Raw genomic sequence first — 17,873 nt, 5'->3', positions numbered from 1 at the left:
GGGAGAAGAAGGGAAGGACATGTAGCCTACACTTGCAACTACAATTCCCTTATTTATTGCTTCCCAGTCACAAAGTTCAGAAATCAATGTGTCGCAAGTCCAAGTAAAACATATTTCTAACTGTCAACTGGAGTGAATGTGTAGAGAGGAGTAATAAAAAGACATGAACATTGATGTATTCTTCTGCTTTCAAAAAGGATCTAAATATCTTAGCAGTGCACACAGCCGTAGCAAACGGTGTTAACAAATATTATGTGACAGCTGCATACATTTTACAACGAATCAGTTTAACTTGAGTTGTTGATATGGAAAAAATTCAAGTTCATTAGACATGGAGATGTGTGCACATTGAACCATTTTCAAAAATCTCCTGAATTGTGCCTTTCCGTTAAAGTCACCACAGGGTAATTCCCACAGTCCTGCAAATAGTTGTGTGTGTGTAAATGTAAACCTGTTTAATAAATGTGTATGACCTCTGTTTGGTGTACAATGTGATTTGGATGCCACTACACACCATCCTCTACAAAGTTTAAGTCACCTACTATGTGAGTTTAGGGATGCATTGTGTGCTGTGATAATTATCCCAACCAACTTATAAAACAGGTGGCGTTATCAAGTAAGACTGGAGGTATTTCACTGAAACACAAGCTGGGGTTTTTCATCTCTTGTTTCGTCATCCAAGTAGCCTCCTTGCCCCCTTGGGTTTCCATAACACCTGCCAACAACCTACACTGCTTCCTTTCAAGTATCTGTGTTTCTCTTTCCCTTCTCTTGTAGACATAGGCCCTGTTTTATCTTCTAAATCTTTATATTCCCACTATATGTGAAGAGTTGACACACTCTTTCAACCCTGATCTCAGTCAGCCTTAGATTGTACCCGCTCGGCATCAGACTCTTTGCTTCTATGGACTTGACAGCTTTTGAATATCTATTCTCGGAGAAGGCTCACACATTATGTCTCACAGTCAACATTTTGGGATCTTACAATAAGTGCTAATCCCAAATTCCAATGCCTTATCTAGTAACATGTTTCTATTCTTACAATGTTGATGATCTTTCTTTTACAAACAATGTCCCTTACTATCATTTGGATGGCTGTTTGATTTATGAAATGACAGAATTAGTGAGCTACAATGAAAGCCAGGCTTAGGAAAGATTGTGCTTCACCAAAACTTCCCTTTGTAATCCTTCAATGAACATTAGCTCCATTGAGAGAGTCGCCAGACACTCAGGTGTGGTGAGCGTGGTTGTTAATATCCAGTAACTGGCCACGTTCCACAGTGGCCTCTCCCACATGCACCATCTTTTGGCCTACCTACCTTGACCCACAGCTTCTGTGTCACCTCAGGCCCCCCCAACTGGGTCCCTACTGATTCCACCCCCACCCACCACTACATGCCCCCTCATCCACCACACGTACCTGCCTTTTGCCGCCTCCCTCACTGAGTCTATGTCGTCCCCAACAGTCATGCCGCAAAAATGGAAGAGAGGCAATGTGCTGTGTTTTTTTATTTTGTTAATGGGGAATTGTCTTTTGTCCACAGAGTGCAAAACCACATATCTCATTACAAAAAAATAATAAAAACATTAATGGGTACCCAGAGGAACCGTGGGGTGCTGTAGTGTTAACAGCCGTGTTCATGGGTGGGCTTGCCCATTAATGGCCCACAGCTGCTGTCATGGAGACTAGGGCCTATTTTGGCTCTGGCTGGCGGGCAGTTAATGGCCGAGCTATGGGCCCCACCTGCCAATGCCCCTGCAGAATGCAAACTGCTGAATATTGACAGGCACTCGGAAACCACTACTCTCTGTGGGGGCCACACATTCCAAATTAACAGTCCTTACAGCAGTAGGAGTGTTATAGAAGGAAAGGGGCCGTTTCCCTTCTAGCCCTGATAACCCGTCATTGGTGGACCTAAGGAGATTAAATATTCCCTGGTCATTGCCTAATACGTACGTGCAACTGACAAGAAGGAATGCCAAAATGCATCAGAAGAGGAGGCACGTCACTTTCCCCCTAAATGTCACCAGATCGCAGCCTAGCTGGGAAATGCGGCTGAGCATTTGCAAGTAAATAGCTTAGGCAAATATAAACCTGTAAGGGGGAACAACACTCTCCAACATGGAATTACGAACAGGTGGCATGATGGAAAAATCATTTTAGGCTTCTTGTTCCCTCTAATGCGAACAAAACTGAAAATCGCACAGCCATATTGACCAGTAATTATTTAGCCAGGGTTGCCACAATGGGGACCTGGCTGGCTAGCTTACTTACTCCTCCTGGGTGCTGTAGGTCAGTCTCTGTCTCCTTGTTTTCATCTCCCCAGTCAATGATAGATCATTCTCCTTCGCTATGGTAATTACTATTCTGAGATGTGTTCAGCTGCTCTTATCGTACAATGCTGTGTGCCACTCTTCATGTCTGAGGGGTCCAGACCTTTGGTGCGTTAAGCACATAGGTCCGTACGTGGGCCCACCTATAGCCAACCGGGATCCGACCCAGTGAGAAACCAAAGCTAAACTGTTCATCGCTGAACAGAGTATTGATCCCAGTACTCTCTCGAGGTAGAGGAATAGATTCCAGGACTACTGTAAGCTCTCTCTATTGAAATGTTTAACTTTGAAGTCTTTGGTGTACAGTGACAGCAACTGCCTAATTGAGATCAAAACAGATATGTGCTGTGATAACGCTGTCCTTCCTGTAACCTTTGGCTGCTGTGCTGAACAGATGTACTGTACAGAATAAGCATGTACTTTTAGGCAGTTAGGAAGCCAAACAGTTTTTTATAGGAATGTAGCCTGGCTGCATCACGTTTTCAATGCCAAACATTCCCTCTGAAGCAGCAGGTGTTTAACTGTTTCTAGTAAAAGTGTCAGCTGCTGGGACGAGTCTTGCCTGTTCTGAACGTCTCCAAGTGATGGGGGAGCCATGAACTCTGTGAAAGATTTAAAGTTGAGCAGGTGAACAACCATTTCTCCAAACCCTGTATATTGGGGCAATAACATGCTGGCTTGTGCAGGTTTAAGGATAGCATGCCATGATGTCTTAAACCCCATTAATCTCCCAGAAACCCAAAACCAGGCACAGGTCAGGGTTTCCCTCGTCCAGAGGTTCCTCTTTCAAACACTTAGGAGTTATGATTTTAGATAAACCTTCAAGTGTTCTCCCGTCTTGCCCAGAGGTCCTCACCTATGTATTGATACCTGGTTTTATAGATGACCCTACTAATTACAGACCCATATCAAACCTATCATTCCCAGCGAAAAGCCTGGAGAGCCACGTGTACAAAGGACTACTCAATCACACAGAAAGCAACAGAATACTTGACTAATCCCAGGTTGGCTTCATATCCATGAGAGTAACAGAATCAGCACTCCTCTCCATATGGGACGACCTAGAAATGAACTTGGACAACAACATCCAGTCAGCCCTCATACTACTGGACATATCAGCTGCCTTTGATATGATTAAGCACGCAATACTAGTCAAGAGACTGGAGGAATATTGTATTCAAAACTCTTCGCTACTATGGCTGAAATCCTTCTTCAGTGAATGAACTGAAAGAACCCACATTTCACTATTTATACCAAACACAAAAATATCACCTGTGGTGTACCACAAGGATCCAGCCTCTCCCCACACCTCTTCAACATTTATATGACCTCCCTAATGAAGGTCTTTAAAACCCCTTGACTGACAACCTACAACTACGAAGACAACACCCAACACATCTTAAAGACAACCGACAACAACAACCCTGAGAACACACTCAATAAATGCCTCAACAACATAAAAACCTTCATGTCAAACAATAACCTCAAACTAAACCCAACCAAAACAGAAATAATGGTGTCCTCATGAGAAGACAGTCCAGCGCAGACCTCCCTCACCTGACACACGAGCATGGGAACCCAACCAGAGACGTCAACAGTGATAACAAATCTTGGAATCCTCATGGACAACATTCTCACCTTATAACCACAAGTCAACACAGTTGCAAACCATTTTTTTGTACCTTCTGCGTTTAATAAAAGGGATCCTCCCTACCTCAATTTTGCACACAGAACCCTTGTGAACATCACCTTGGTATTATCTAGGATAGACTATGCAAATATTCTCCATCTAGGAACCTACAATGCATCCAATATACTGCAGCAAGACTACTCCTGATACTAAATCGAAGAGACCACACCGGCCCTAAGGAGTCTATGCTGGCTACCAGTTAAGAAATGCATCAACTTCAAAGCCCTATACATTGCCCTTAAATCATTACACGGACAAGGAGCTGAATTCATATAAAAATCACCCGATACCAACCGAGAAGAAACTTAAGATCTAGCAGCAACATCCAAATAGATCCAATACACCAACAGAAGAGAAAATTAAGATATACCACCTTCTTTCATCTGGTAGCCAAATTGGGCTATGAAGGAAGACCACATAAACTTCAGAAAACTACTAAAAACCTAGCTATTCAAATTGCAGAGATAAACATAGTACAAACTACACAACAATCACCCTCACAAGCGGACTGCCCAACCCATGAAATGCCTGCTGCTACAAACCAGAAACCAGAAACAAGGAACCAAGGGGTAAATACAGAATGGGAAACAATAACATAGCTACAAATAACCAGAGATCACCTAATACCCACTAATCACTTCTCTCTCCTGCACAACCCACACCTCCCACCTACAACACATGCTCAGAGGGCTAGTGAATCAACCCACCAAAACACACAAATCGCACATCACTCTCTAACCAAGCTACAAACCCAGTAACCTCTGACAACAACTGACAACAAACAACTCAAACACTGGACACCCCCCCTTCGGGACACACCAATCCCAATGCACAAAACAAAACACACCCAAAAACCTCCTGGTTCTACACACATCAACAGATGAGTGCAACATCTATCCTATCCCTCTCTACCCCACTAACCAGCCCAACCAACTTGTCCTTACAGACCCATTAGGAGCACCTGAGGGCCGTGAAAATGGAAGCAGTGTGGAGTGAAAATCAATTTAACATAACCTAACATGTTGCAGTTCAAGAAAATGAATGCAATGTTACCCTGTTAAAAGTAATGACTGATGTGGGATTAGTGATAGCTCAGACAAAATGTGTCCAATCCCCACTCACTCCACAATAGATCAGAGGGGAATAACTGTGAGAGGACTATGGGTGCTAAGGATTTGTGTCCACCTCCAGGAGGAATATCGGGGGCACTGGAAGATGAGCGCCAAGTAGGACTGAGCAAAGTTCATCAAACAGGGTCCACTATGATATACAGGGGGGATAGCTCGCTATGGTTGCTTGCCTCTTAGCAGGGGCTCCGAGCATGTTAGGAGTTGGTGCATGTAGCATCGACTCTCTCCGCCTGGGTCAGTGAACAGGAATGATGTTCGATTTCCTAGAGAATTTGTTTAGTACTGTAATACTTCCTCTAATGAATGAAACATGGAGTGTGTCCCCTGTGGTATTCTGTCCGTTAATCGTCCAGTTTCCCAGTCATAAACACTAGCTTATCATCAAATAATGACTACATGTATCATTCTTTCTTTTAGACATAGCATGTCTGATTAATAGTTACAATGTCCTCTTGTAAGCATCCTCTTCTGGGTGTGGTAAAAAATTCATCAAGGCTGGAGAGGCCTTGTCCAAATAATTATACTCTAGCTGCCTTTATGTTCGTGTCCTACATTGTAGCCTTTATGCTACTGGATTTTATATTGTAGTATCCCTCTAAGAGACAGTTGAGTTATGCCATAACCACATCAACATAACAAATAGTGGTCGCTAGCAGGATGTAAAAAGTCCACGAGTGAGCATCCAACCAAGTAAGGAACCCATGTGGTCTTGTTCTGTTGCAGAGGGGTTTGGGGATCAATACAGAGATGAATGGTCACCGCCATTAATCACAATACTGGACACACCACTTGTTGACTAGCAGGGGTCAACTCTCCCCTTGCTGTTTTTGATACCTTTTTCTTTTGAATGGTGCTGGCGTGGATACCGGCTCACAGAGATTGGGTTTACCCTAAACATTTCAGTTAATCAAACCATGGCTATTTAGTTAAAAAAAAACAGAAGTGAACTAAGGGAGGTGCTGCACAGGTTCTATGGTAGAGTGATGAAACAATTGCAAATGGGCATGTGCCAGGGGTGGGTGCAGCTTCCTACACCTCCATAGTTCTAGAACTGTAAAATAAAACACATTTCGAAGTTTCATGCATGCCTTTGCTCCTACTCTTCACCTGTACCTTTGTAGAAGTACACTTCTTTTTTTGTGACATAAACAAACTAGAACAGCCATTATGGCAATATGTGCAGTAAGATGGTCACACCATTCAGCATATTAAAATGATGCAGCCAAAATATGGACGAACTAAACGTATTCTACGCTGGTTGCACACATCAATCAGCGCTGCAAACAAAACATATTGCACATACAAAAGATGTAGTTGTAGAGTTTTCACAACAGACATCAAGAATTAAAACACAATTTATGCATATCCATTGTAAAACATGCATTTTAAGAACTTAAATGTTGTAAATATGTAGTAAGACTGCAGGCATACATGAATCTTGGAAACTAGTTTTTTCAGTGTGAAGTGAAAAGGTCTTTTTTTTTGTTTACTCAAAAACAAAAAAGGGCCTATTAAGAAAGACCACTATGAGATCGCTTAGAGCTGTCTTTCTAAATCGAACTTTAATTCCCCTGGACGCACAATAGAGTGCACAGGGGCTGGCAGTCGCACCGGGACGGACTGCAAGACGGAAGCCACAGCTGTATCAGGTGTGTTATATGTGCGTATATTGGTGAGGGAGAATGTTTGTAGCATGGAGTGGAGGGAGCTGGGGAGAAATTGAATGTAAGTGTGTATTGTTGCATGGAAGGAACGGGTCGGTGGGCGAGTAAGTGTGTGTGTTCCTGCATGTGTCTGAGTTTATGTTTCTGAGTGTGTGTCTGTCCGTGAGGGGACTTGTGTTTTTTTAGGAATATTTATGGCACGGAGGGGGTGGTGGAGTAAAGGTTCGGTTTGGGGAGGTGAAGCACCCCCTCCCCCGATTTCAATGCTGAGGATGGGGGATTGGTTTTCAGGTTTGTTGGGGTAGACCCCCCCACTCCCGAAAAGTGATATTAGTGAATATTAAAGGTCGCACCAAACCCGGTAAACGAAAAAATATATCATTTTTTGCTTGTGGTTTGTAATATTCGAAAATATCACATCAATTTGTCCATGATCACAGCATGGTTGGTGGCGCACTATACAGCATGTGATTAGAAGAGCATTGACTTTTTCTGTTTTCTTTGACTGCTTGGACTGTACATGCAGGAGACCGTTAATAAGTTCCCCACGTACAACTGCTCTTTGTTATCCATTCTTGAATTGTGTTTACTTACAGGAAATCCAAATAGCTTGCAGGTACTGATAATGATTGAAGATGACGCATGCGAGTTCTCAAGGTTGATGATATCTCCTCTCCATTGTTGTTGATCTGCCTTGTCTTGTTTATAATCTTTCATTGTTGCAGGTTCTGAAATGTCATTTCAAAGAGTTGCTTGGTGACCTATGGATCACTTTCACATTGTACAGTTTTTTCAAGATCCACATTCAAATGTTTACACTGACTTTGTGTTGGGTTCCAAAGCAATTTGGAACACATATCACCTGACATCCAGTCAATGACTCGCTTTACTTCAGCCTGTTCAGAATATCACAGAGGTGCAGCATATGTCATAGCTGTTTCGGGTATGGCTGTTGATAAATGAGAAGCTTTGGGCTAGTGCTTAGCATGGGTAATCGTCCTATCGTCCTATCGTCGAACCCTACATGTTCTATTGTGGAGTTTGTGTCTGAAGAATACAGTAGGTTTTCAGCCCTTCTATTTTTGTAGTTTCAGATGGAGCCATTGATTTCCCCCATTACAATGGCTCCTGCGGATATGCTCGACATTGCGGCATGGCGGATCCTGAGCAGATGGCCACAGCATATTGCATAACTAATTTACATCACTGTAAATTGTGTAAATTGTGTAGATTAATGTTCAGCCTCCGCCAGTATTGGCTGTGCATGGCAGACTCCCTCTCCACAACTTGTGTCATGCATCCATCCTTCGAGTACTTCGTGAAGTGGTAGACGTTTATGTTTTAAAGCAGTGTTGGGCTAATGGGGGAACTAGGAGTAATGAAGACTACCATACGTATAGTGCAATTTCATATCAGAAGTGAGCTGCACTTACCGGGAGGGTAGCTCAGGGGCAACGCGCTCGCCTTGGAAGCAAGACGACGTGGAGCAACACAGGATCGATCCCCGGATCCGTGCTTAGAAACCTCTGGATATTAAGCGTGTTATAAATAACCAATTACAATTCATGCACAGCGCTTCCAGGTATCAATTCACTATACATGAGGACATCAGAATTTATGTTCCAAGACTGCCAACATGTTTTGACTCTGTATTGTTGTTGGCTAGTTTAACAGTTCCCTTTATTCTTTGGTGGTAGTGGGACTGCCCTTATGACATACCCTGTGATATGTTGAGGTTTCAGATTACATGGGTGGTATGCGTTGCAGTCAAGCAGTTAGTCTATTGTGATGATGCTGCTTTTATTGCTGGCAACCCTTTGTCTACAAAGAAATAATTGTGCTCATATTTTTTATTTTCATGCACAAGTAAAAATCAAACTGAATGAATGCTCTGAAACTACTTCTTTTTGGGAGGAGGGAGCACTTGTGGCAATATTTGAGGCATCTTTTTCCACAACAAAAGATGTGGCCATGTAATTTGAAGTGTAAACATTCCTTCTGATATTTTGATTGGGAAATGAATACACGTATGTGAGGATATTATTATGAGTCGGTATATAACGAATATATTCAAATGACCGTTTTTTAGTAGCAAGGTCAACATTATTCTGGTCACCATAGCAATTGTTCCTTTTTCAGGTATTTTTGCTTCATGTCAATATTTCCTTTTTCGTTTAAGTAATTAATTTGCCAATTGTGGTGTTAGTTAGACCAGTGTCTTTTTCTATGCAAACATGTTGTAACTGATGCATTAATGTATTTGGGTTTGCTAATATTCAATATGAAACCCTGCTCAGCCATAAACGTTTCTTTGGGTAACCTTTTGGCACATGCAAATATGCTCTGAATGCACCTGCTATCCAAGGCACTCAACATATTTTCTTTTTTATACATTCTACACCTTTCGATCTCCTCCGAGCCATCGACTTGACCTTGCTAGCGGGTTCTCCAGTGCCTTTGGGCCAATCATCGCTATCGTACTGCACCACATGGTTGGACTTTGTTCAAACAGCTAATTGCTACAGTGGAATCTATGTGTCAAGACACCCTGGAGCCGTTGAACCACAAGGATCTACACATCACCTGTTTCCAAGATTCGAGTCTTGAACCGATTGCTGTTTGTTGAGGTGCCCAGTGGCATTTCCTCCCATCAGACTAACTGGACTGTCTCAACATCGACTCGACTCTGTGGAAAGTGACCAACAGCCTGGCTTGACATTGTACAGCCCCCAGAAGAAGATTTCAAGGTTTACTAAAGTGGTTCTGTCTGACTGACCCGGTTTTAAGGACCCCACTGACAACTAATACCCCACTTCATACCTTTTTAGGAAACATACATTTTAATTTGCACTTTGCTACACAGGCAATTTCCTGCATACCCCTGCTGCGGTGCCTCTTTCATCTGATAGTCTGCATATCCTGTGTTTTTCTTTACGGTATTACCCAAATTGACCTTTTACAATTGACCGTTTGCATAATTTACCTAATTATAGTGGGCCTAATTGACCTTCTGCACAATTGACCTTTATATTATTCTAGTTATTTTATATATGTATTGGGTTGGTTTTGGATAATAAATAATATAAGGGGATTTGGTGAAGGGTTGCAGGTTTTTTTGGATTGGGTGGGGAGATGTGGGGGTTTCCCTCCTCATATATGTCCTAATTGTCCTTCTAAATTAGGTCAATTCTCCCGAGGTCAATTGTGAAAAGATCAATTAGTATACAACCTTTCTTTACAAGGGTGAGTTGCTAGTGTTTTTAATATTGTGTTTACATTTTCAGTTTAATTAAAGTCACCCATTGTTTTAAAGCCCCTTGATTGGACATTTCCTTTTATTTGGTAGCACAGTACTATGGTCGTTTGGATGCTCTCTTGCTGTCCCATACCCCTCTTGAAGAGTATAGGCCACCATCACCTCAGGCTGCCCGAATGATGTCAACGAGTTGTACCATTCACCTTATGCCTATTTCACCATTATGACTGAGAGCACTGCTGCTTTAGAAATAGTGTTTGGTTCAGTAGAAGTTTAGAAACCACTACTCATCCCTGTGCTCCCGTAGAGTAGTAGTCATTTTGTCACACCTTCACTCCCAGGTATTTAATATATACCACAGTCCACTGCAACTATGTGCAATTCTGCCCAATTTACTTTCAGGCCTGAGACTTCACCAGACTGGTTGACTGAGTCCAGGCCATCTTTAACCCAATTTCCGGCTTACCCAAAAATAAAATCTCCTCTGCATACATAAACACGATAGACCCCACTCAATATTTAAGTATGCTCTTCCCCGGTAGAGTTTCATGAAGTTTGCATGCCAACGGTTCCACCACCAGTGCAAACAGCATTAGTGACAGCGAGCATCTGTGCCTGGTTCCATGTTGCAATTGAAATGCCTGTGATGTTGTTCTGTTTACTCAGACCCTTAGATATGCATCAGTACGGACTTCATTTCCTAAGCACCAAAAACAGGTATATCCAGGTTTGAAGGATTGTCCTCCTTAGTAATAAAATGGTGTGGGTAATCCATCTAAGAAAGGCTGGTCTGCTAAACAGACCCCGCAGCATTCAGTAAACTCCATGCCAAATGCATAGTGAACCCATATGCCCTGCTGCCCCAGTCTCCTGATCTGCAGCTCATGCTCTCCAGTAACCCAGAACAGGTTCAGATATCACATGTGCCCTGTTTGACTGCTTCTTTGACAGCAAAGCCACTGCAGACAGAGGTTGCCTTTAAATCTGCACCTCTGATCCAAAAATGTTATAAATATGATTAGCTATCACCTTGCGACAGGGTAATCTCTTATAAGCCATGCCTGTTTTTCTTTTATAGCGGCTGATAGCTCACATAATTATTGAAGCCATATCTGATTTGCAGCAAACTCATGGCAGACTACCTGTCTCGGCTTCATCCAGCAGGACAATAGGCAGGGGAGCTGACTCTCTTTGATCTTTTATGAGGTAAGGAAACACCTCTCTGCAGCCCAGGAAACTGCCAGCAGGGATTCCTGGGAAACTAACTTTAAAGAGGAAGAGCCTAAACAAAAGGCCAGCCTCCTACCAGGGTCTTGCATACCAAAGGGCTTTTGAAGCTGCAGGCTTTGGAAGGGGGCAGGATTAGAAAGTCCGACAGAGCAGAAGGGAATGGGTTAAGGGTTCCTTCATCTTGGCTTTATGTGGGTTTATCTTTCCTTCATGTCTACTCCACTTCTTACAGAGCACAGGACTTTGGTATGATGCAAGAAGGCCAACGTCACTTGTTACTTTGACATGAATTGAGCCTCTTAATCCATGCTTTTACCCAGTCCCTTGTGGCTTTTTACCTTCATGAGGACGGGGACATCCACTCCTTTTTTGATACCTTTGGACCTTTCAAGAAGAGCAGAATAATTTGTTTTGACCCTGTTGGGAGAGTAGTCCTTTCCAAAGCCATCTGCCAGAGGTGAAGAGCTCTCTCTCTACCGATCCCCAGAGAATAATTGTGATGAACTGCTGTTGCACCAAGACCTGCACTCTCTGCCAGCTGCACTGCTACCCATGCTCCTCAGTGGTGGGAAAGGGCTCCTTTGGGTGCCAGCTAGCCTCCCCTGGGTGGGAGTAAAGAGATCAAGGACCAATCTTCTCTCTGAACCCCTGGATGGGGACCCACAGCATCAGAAGAAGCCAAGCAGCAGGATCCCAGCACTCTACAGCTTCAAACCATCCCCGAACAAGAGTCAACCTCGTTTTAACACCTTTGAACCACCAGGGCGAGTGGTGCTGCTTTTGGCACTTCTACCTTCTTCAATCCACTCTTGCTGCATTCATCGTACCAGGTCAACGCTACATACCAAGCAGAGCACATAACCTGTTTGGCGTAAACCAACAGCTTGCCTCTGTGGACGACTTCAAACCACTGCTTCTTTGAACATCGTATTGGACCATCAAAATCACAGTTTGTACCACCGCCAAACCTTGCATCCACCCGCTGGAAGCGTATCATCACTCATCAACCAGATCAAGCGATTACTAAGCTCTTGAATTAGCTCAATCATCAAAATGAACCTTCTGAGTCCTCCGAACTGCATCACTAGAACGCTTCATTTGAACCTCACAGAACTCTGCTTTCAACCGACTCAACACCAGTTCGCTGCCTGCACCATCATGACTCACTGTCTCTGAACCTGTTTTACTCCATGAAGACAGCATGTGGGACCCTAGAGACTAGTAAGCCACCTATTTGCACCTTGCCCTTCAAGACCTATGCTTTTTGGTGACAATGTTTGGAATTTCTTGCCTTTCACCACCACCACCAGATTACCCAGAGTGCTTGCATCATGCACATTCTGCATAGTCTGTGTTTATTCCATTGGGTTTGCTAATGTTTTTATAGACAGTCATTACTGTATATTGGTGTGTTTAATTTATATATATTTGTATCAAATCTTGATTGACGTTACTTTATTTTAGACAAATGCTCTATTGCTTTTTGGGTTGCTACTGTCATCCTATTCATACCCCTCTTAAATGTATAGACTGCCCTTTGCCCAGGTTACCACAAAGAGGAATGAGGTATATCTATTGATTGTGCCTGTTTCACATTTATGGTTGGGATCACTGTTGTTTTGTAGTAGTGTGAGGGCTGAGTAGGCTGAGCACTCCTCCTTATACTCATGCAGAGCCGTAGTCATTTTGTCACATCGGGCCACTGAGCAACAGGCTTTCTAGGGATGAAATGATAATTATGCGGCCCTCATCTTGGCTTTTTTTCACATAATACATTGCATAATCTATGCAGATTGATACGCGTGGACCTGCTTGGTATAAAGTATGCTTGGTCCAGTTGGACCAAGAGAGTCGTCATTGACAATAGTCTAATCAAAAAGACTTTCACAAATATCTTGCTGGCTAAGTATCACAATGATAGTGGTCTATAGGACCCACACATTGGGCCTCATTACATGTGTGCCGGTCCAGAAACAACAGTGCCGGTGAGCCTACCAGCACTGTAGTTTCCATACCGACACACTACGTGTTTGCCTGCTGGAGCTGCTGTGCCAGACAGGGCAGACTCTGCCAGACACAGCGGCCACGGTAGGCAAGCCGTCAAGGAAGCACTGGCACCGTTGTTAACAGTGCCGGTGCTTCTGTGGTCCCCACTCCCATGTAGTCCTATAGGCCTCCATGGGAATGGGGATTAACAGAATTACCGGTGCCTGACTTCTCGACGCCGGGGTTGTAATACCCCAGTGTTACCGGGAAGTCAGGCGCAGGTAATTCATTGCCGGTCCGGCGACAACCCACCGGTATCACCGGCAGGGTTACCAACGGATCCGTAATGAGGCTTATTGTCTTATATCTGATGTGATTTCTTCGAAAATATTTCACCTGATGGAGATTTCACTGAATCCATTTCACCGAAAAACTAAATTAACTATTTACTTTTTCTACTTTAAAAAAAAAATAATGCCACTCCTCCCCTAACGTATACCCTTACCCCACACCCCACCTATTATAGATTACACATATACCACTTCACCTACCATTTTTGGTGAAATGGATTCGGTGAAGTCTCGTTAGGTGAAATAGTATTCGAAGAAATGTATGGTAACAGGCTTTGCAGCATTGTTTTCAGGCCTCATACATAGAAGGTGATTGGCATATTCCACCTTTCCACTACTTACTTAAACACCTTCCTGACATTGGGGTGAACATTTTTAAATAAAATGCTTCTAAAATGTAATACTTATATCTTCTGGTGTAGATGTCTTACCCGTGTTCAGGGTACATATCACAGCAAATACTTCCTGCTCAGTTATGTCACTGTCCAGCACTTCCTTATTTCTGCACTTACCCCATAACCTGTAAAATCACTTAAGCATGAATATATTGTTTATATGTTTTTGTACAAAACTTGACAAAAGCGCCAAATACATCTTTCTTCCTACTCAACGATTCCCCTGTTAATGTTTTCTGCTATCAACATGTGGGCTGTTGTTTTTCATTTCAGTGACCATAGCAGTGCCCTCCCTGATCTTTCTTCTTCTCTTATCTCCTTTCACTGGTTCAGGCCGACATATATTTAATCTTCTTCTGTGCCAACAGCTCAAAGGGGGATCTCAGGACACTCCTATGTGCTAGTAACACTGTATCATTTGGGGTCGCACAGCCCATGTCAGTGCTGGCTAATTGTGATTTCAGCCCTTCCAGTCTTCAAAAGGCTGCCTTCAGTAAAGATGCTTAAACCCCACTGTAACCTAAAGTGCCCAACTTCAATGTATTTCCTCCTTCTTCCTTTCCAGAAAATGATTCAGCATCTCTTCCATGCTGGCACGAAAGGCCATAACAATACAAGCTCTGGCTTAAATGTCCAGCCTCCATGCTGTTTTCTGCTCCCAGTTAACTACACTTCCATAAGGAATGGTCCGTGATGAGATAATATGTGTAATATTTGGACTTCCTTACCATGCCTGTAAAAACCATAGAGATTAAAACCGTATCTATATGCAGTAATGAATTGTGGACCACAGAATACAATGTACACTGTCTTTCATTTGGATGTAACCTTCTCCAGACGTCACCTAACTCATAAAAATGTAATGCTTTCCATGTGTAATAAGCTGATTTGATATGGTATTTATAACGCACTTAATTTAATACCCAGAGGTTTCTAAGCGCGGACCCGAGGATCGAACCTGTGTTGCTCTGTATCGTTTTGCTTCCAAGGCGAGCACGTTGCCGCTGAGCTATCCTCCAGAGACAGAGACGTTGCCCTAAGTGGACTAATCCAGCATGACATCTGAAGCAGTATTAAAAGGTCTGCCACTTGTGTGTCAATATCGCTACTCCTCTAGAAATCATCGATGAATAGCATGATCAGAATCTATTGGGCCTTCATTTTACCACTTTGCAAACTCATGAGATGTATTTCCTGTGACGTAACTATTTCGGCACCCATGTTTGTTGATGTTTGCCGGTACTTTCCTTTGTTTCCTCCACTGTTGCAGTCCACATATATCCCCAAAGATATGCTTCAGCTTTCTCATCCTCCTCGTCCTCCGTTTACTTCATGTTATGTGCATATGCGATCTTCCTGCTGATCCCAGACGTCAGTATGGTTTTGCTCTGATAAATGTGCCTTCTTTATTGTTTCCCCTCTGACATCCATAGCATTTGGTGTAGCACCTGCTGCCATGCTTCACGCACGCGCTCCAGTGTGAGCATTATGATCATTTGATCTGCTCTTACCATCTGCATCTGCTGCAATCGGACTCCAAATTCATTTCTTCTTGCCATGTTTACACCTGTTATTATAATACAACCTAGTTTTATATCTCCTGGGTATCTGATCTGAAACTCTCATTTCAACAACCAACATCAATCACTTACCAGTCACTTAACAGTAAAACCTTCCTTCTTTGTGTTCCCACTTGATTCTGCTTTTTGTCCACAGTCGCTTGGAGTGGTCCCTGTGACCCAGCTCATTTACTTTAACGCTCCTCTGCATTTTGTACAGTCACTTACCATTGAAGTGAAAATGGTACATGAAAACATTGGCTACATCTGTACATTTTAACATTCCTTCCTAGTTGTAGGTTATTACAGATTGTGTGGCTTGGCTACCTTGCATGTCGAATCCCGACCACCCCTGTTCATATTATGAATTTTGCAGCTGTTTTTATAGGACACCTTATGCACATAGTGCCCTGTGCATGATCATTTGAAAGCGTGTTAGGCAGAATCACCTGCAGTACCCTTGGGGAACACTACAGGCAATTGGGACTACAAGTGTAAGCACAATTTCACCTTTTGTACAAGCCTGTACTACACAGTAAATTGGTAGTGATGGCTGAGCAGCTACACTTATCTCAAGAGTTTAAGGGAGCAGTAGAACAAATACAGTGATTCAAATAGACACTTACTCAAGGTTTCCTGGTAAAAGAATATACATATATTTACTCAGTCAGTTAGAAAACATTACACTAGCATAAGCAGCTCAATATCACACACTAACACACCGCAAAAATCCAACCGGTAAGTAAATGAACAAGTTTAGCTCCAAAATGAAGTGGAAGCAAAATGGCACTTGCATGGCTTTAAGTGGGGTAAGAAATCGAGAGGGGGCCCTCATTTGGGGGTGTGGCTTCTGGGAGGGGCGTGGCCTAAAAAGTACGCAAATCGTAAGGTCTGCACACAAATATATATACATGTTTTACATCTGTGTGCGTTCCTTACTATGGTTTGTGTACTTTGCAGGCCATATTTTCTAAACATAGAAATAGGTTACATCTGTTACATATTTCTATGTTTAGAAAAGATGGCCTGCAAAGTACACAAATCATAGTAAGGTACGCACACAGATATATAACATGTATATATATTTGCGTGCGTACCTTACGGTTTGCCTAGTTCTCAGCCCATTTTTTCGGGTTTATAAAAGATGGCTTTGAAAGTACACAATTCAAGCCATCTTTTATAAAGCTTTGACTACAGTCAAAATTGTCCGTCAGCAAAGCTTTATAAAAGATGGCTTGAATTGTATACTTTTCAAGCCATCTTTTATAAACCTCGAGGAATCCCCAGGTTCGCCAAGGGTTAAAGACGCCTCCGCGACCTGGGGAAACAAAGGGACAGTAACTGCCTCTGGTGACCCCTCGCGCGAGGGGTCACCAAAGGCAGTTACTATGACTGACGGAAGCGGCAACCAGGCACAGCATCGCTGCAGTTGGCTGCCACTTCTGTCAGCTAGCCTTACCTCATGGCAGGCTCATCTCCCGTTGCGGCTGCTGGTGCGACGGGATAATGCATCCCGCCAATGAGGCGTGCAGTGGCACGCAACAATGGACTGGGGGCCCCGGCAGCGCCCCGGCTCAGCCCCACTTTTTGGAGACTGCCGGGGCCCAGCCCCGGCAGGCCCTGGCCCACTTAAAGCACTGGGCACTTGAGATACTTAATAAAGGGGAAAAAAGACAAGGTTATAAGAATATACAGCCCAAGTACATTCATAGGCAGGGCAAAGGGTTTCAGTTAAATACAACCAGCAATTCTTCTCAATAGGCTTGGGCCAAAGTCAATGGTTCAGAGTCTTTTGTATAGGATAGCACAGTTCTGGTATATAACGGTTAAGTCTTTGCCACAGATTCTTTAAAGGATTTGGCTAGGCAAAAAGTTTGACGAATGTTTAGGGAAGGACAAGCCTTCGTAGTTGAGGAAAGTTTCACACACTTTCTCGATGGCCGAAAAGATTTCCGGACGGCGTTTGCACAGTACCTTGTCAATGAAGAAGAGCTGTAGCTGAGGCAGTTGTTCCTGGCAGATCCTGCAGACCTGGCTGTTCCTGAGCTTCATTTGTGGGCACAAGAAGGAGGACATCGGGAGGTTCCTGCACTGCGCAGGGAAGAGGCCAAAAGCTGTAGCAAGATGTCGGTTTAAGGTGTGAGTGCCAAGTCCACGAGCTGGGTTCCTTCCCTCTGGCTATCTGGTTTTCAACAGCACTCTAATGAAAATTCGACCAGATGGGGATGGTGTCCAGGTGGCTTGTGAGTTGGTTGTTCCCAACAAACTCAAGAGAAGAA

The 17,873-nt window shown here is 43.3% G+C and overlaps 1 protein-coding gene across 1 annotated transcript in view; it reads left to right on the top strand.

Annotated features, from left to right (window-relative positions):
- ASB4 (ankyrin repeat and SOCS box containing 4) overlaps window positions 1-17,873 on the top strand; it is a 279,612-nt gene that overhangs the window by 15,799 nt on the left and 245,940 nt on the right. The gene's annotated exons all lie outside the window — the stretch shown is intronic.

The sequence above is a fragment of the Ambystoma mexicanum genome, chromosome 2q (genome assembly GCF_040938575.1).
Source record: "Ambystoma mexicanum isolate Mex_15411 chromosome 2q, UKY_AmexF1_1, whole genome shotgun sequence".
Taxonomy (NCBI): domain Eukaryota; kingdom Metazoa; phylum Chordata; class Amphibia; order Caudata; family Ambystomatidae; genus Ambystoma; species Ambystoma mexicanum.
This window is presented reverse-complemented; position numbering and strand designations above follow the sequence as displayed.